This window comes from Halyomorpha halys, unplaced genomic scaffold (assembly GCF_000696795.3).
Source record: "Halyomorpha halys isolate HHAL.00 unplaced genomic scaffold, Hhal_1.1 Scaffold77.1, whole genome shotgun sequence".
NCBI classification, from domain to species: Eukaryota; Metazoa; Arthropoda; class Insecta; order Hemiptera; family Pentatomidae; genus Halyomorpha; species Halyomorpha halys.
Window position 1 is genome coordinate 855,411 of NW_027105298.1, and position 3,781 is coordinate 859,191.

Consider the following 3,781-nt stretch of genomic DNA (forward strand, 5'->3'; position numbering starts at 1 on the left):
TTGCCCAGGTCAATTTCTTTATTTAAGTTAAAACCTATTCCAAACAGTCAATTATTAAAAGTCATACTTATTATTAATAAGCTTACCAAGCTTAAGTCTAGTTACCTCTCTATTTAAATTTTAAAAAACATTCATTTATTTATTCTATAAGATTGTCCACAATATAAAACCCACACCATATAACAAACCCTTTATAACCTACCACTCACAACAGGTCTGGATTTTTGATTTTTTGGATTTTGGATATTAAATTGATTTATTGATAAATATTACCTGGTCTCGAAAAATTTTTGAAATAATATAATTATTGTTCTCATTGTTAAATAGGAGTATTTAAAAAAAAGTTATTTCGTTGTAACTTATAAACAGAACATCTCGTCCCCTTTTATCATTGTTAAACTTGTATTTAATGGACATCCACAGAAAGATGGAATTCGTCCGTTATAAAGAGGTTTCCGTTAAGTAAGTTCAGATAAAAAAAATTAAATTATAAAATTATTTAATTATCTCTAGTTAAGCTACGATACCTTGTAAGTCCGAGGGAACCAATAATGGGTTTTTTATAAAAATAAATAAATCAAAGCATTAATTATGATATGTTATCATATCGTTTCAAGCTTCGTTTTTTTAATATATATGTTTTACTTATCTCAGTAATTTCTTAGAAGTTTCTATAGAACGTTGCAGAGTGTTTTACCCACTAATAAATGACCTATTTAGTTCGGACCTAGTGTATTAATTCAGTTCTAGAGTAATGAAATCGCACACTCATATTTTATGACACGTTCGCTATAGAAGCGTGAAAAATACAAAGAGGGGATAAAGCTAGTGTCCACTTCTATGGAAGGTTCTGTAATTGAGAAATTCAAATTTATCAAATATGTAAATAAGATTGTCCGTTAAGAGGTTAATGTGAATAATAAGCAATAATGCAATTGTTCATATTATGAAAAAATTAAAGTTAAATTTTTAAACGAAATTGATGAGGAAATAAAAGCTAGGTTGAAGCTGGGAGATGCTTGTTATTTTTCAATTTCGAAACTGCTTAGCCTTCTATCGAAAAAATTAAATATTAGATTTTACAAAACCATTATACTTCCCAATGTTCTTTATGGATGTGAGGCGTGGCCTGGGATGAACAGCGTCTTATGGTTTTCCAAAATAAAGTATTACGCTAAATATTTGGACCGAAAAAAGATGAATTAACGGGAGAATTTAGAAGATTACACAACGCTGAAGTAAGGGACCTACCCTTGGTTTTAGGTTGTAGGGCTTAGTAACGAGCGGATCCCTAAAATGTTAATAAACACTGAACCAACGGATAAACGTCCGAGGGGTAGACCGAAACGTAGATGGGAGGATTGTGTTAAAACAGATTTAGTGGAATTGGGTTTGGTGGGGTATCACTGGAAGGATGTATGCAGAGAGCGTTTGGTGATATCGGCAACGAGCCTTCGGGTTCGTTAAGCCTTTATTATTATTAAAGTTCAATTTAAACTTAGTATCCTTGAACATTAGTGACTCGGCCAAATATATGAGATTTTTCATAGTGGCCGTGGTTTTTTTTTTAGTTTAATGGAAATAACTTTTAAAGCACCTGAAATATGATTATTAACTACTTTATATTGTATTTAATGAGTACCGATTCAAGCCCTGATAGAGTTCTTTAGGTTTGTTCCAGCTGACGGTTCATCAGTCATAAATAGGCAGCACAGGTTTTAGAATGAAAAACATCCTACATAACATGAGCCCGCCACTATTCTAAACGTTAAACCATTCTTTGAAACTAGTCTTTTATGCTCAATAATTACCGGAATAAAATTCAAAATCAATACATTTTTTCTTTTTCGAATAACAAAAGATCGCCATTTTATGTCTTTATTTTAATAAATATCATGACAACTGTTTATGAGAAAAAATCATTTAACCTCGAAATGATACATTTAACGAGCTTCAAACTGAGACAAAACTGATTATGTTTAATATTTTCCAAGATAGTTTCTTTTAACTTCAGTATTGGTTTTCAAAGAAGAAAAAATCGAATTTTCTGATTTCACATTAGCAATATCGTAGACACTGCTTTGGTTCTCTAAATAAATACTCTAAACTACTTTATGACGTGTTTAACGAGCTTCAAATATTTAAGCTAGTAGTATAGCCCTATACTTCAAACAGATTCTGAGATATCGAACTTTTCTCAAGATACACCTCATTTTTAATTGCTTATGTTTTATAATATTAAAATCGAATAAAAATATTCAATGATTTTGTGTCACTTAATATTATCATGAACAAAAATATTGACTTAAAAGTTCTATTAGGACTCATTTTTTGAGTTGAAGCTCATTTATGTGCCATGAAGGAACTTATAATAATTATTTTTATAGATATATTAGTATCCATGATATCTGTCAAATATTTTAACAGTATATTGTTCTTGTTGGTGTTGGAAAAACAATATAGGGATTTGAAAACTATATCTCGGAAAATACTGAACTTATGATTTCTCTTAGGACTCAAGGTTTAGCGAATTTACTTTAATTTAAATAAGGATAAAGTACATTATTTTCGTGTTGTATTTAATCTTTTAGATATTCAGTACGAACTGAAAAAATTCAACTATTTTCTTCAATAAAATGAAAATATAGTGGTGCTCTCTTAAAATGGTTCAATAACTGCTATTCTATTATTATTATACTGATATATATTATGATTATATTGATTATCATGTTTTATTCATTGATAAGTGATTAATTATTATATGAAATTATTATAGTAATTCATTATATTTTAAATACGTAACTGATTAACAAAAAAACTATATATACAACAAAGTAATCCCTAGACATACCTATATTTCGGAAACGACTTGTCTGATTTGACCCTAAGCTTAAAAAGGAGTTGAAAAATATAATTACAATATATTTCATCTATTAATTTTACTTATACGTGCAAATGTATTCTCTTGGATACGATTATGTAATAAATTATCTGGTCCCATTTTGATTTTTTTGCTCAAACGACAATTATCGCCCATGAAATATGCTGATATAGTTGTGTGTACTTGGTAAGGTTATTTTGGAGGGAGAGGCGAAAGGCTTGTTAGGCTAGCTCCAAAATATTATTTTATTGTTTATCGTTTGAATTTTTTGCCCGCAGCAGTTCCCCGTTTTTTTTGTTTTTTTTATCGAATTCTCCATAATAAATTTTCCATAATTAAATGATAAATCAACTCTTCCGGTTGCAAGGATACCCTGGGAGTATTCAAGGAGGCCTTGAAACATCAGATACAGAAAGTAACTTGTGAAGGAAGTTTTTTTGTTTTTTTTTAACTGGGTTTTCCTACTACCTTGATGAGAAAGAAGAGGTACCTATGCAAGAGAAATTTCCAGGTCAACTCCAAATTCGGTGGTCCTGGACCGAATGGCAGCTCGCGTCTATCAGACGCCAACGACCCTTGTCGGGTTGCACTTTACCACTTTGCATAGTTAAACTACTTGCAATACTTGGAAATTCTTAGTTTAAAACTGAAAATATTCGATGGCCATTCCAAAAAATCTGCCATACTGTAAACTTTTTACAGCTTCTATTCCAATCAGTTCAGAATTGTATTAGAATCCATTAGTTTACAATTACTTAAAGGAATTAGTTAAGTAATTGTTTTATACTACATTGTTTTTCCAATGTTTCCTATTAGCGGAGTAACGATTTTATTTTATCTATCGGATATTACTGTTTTTTTTTCAAATTGCTGACATTAATTTTTTTATACATTATACAT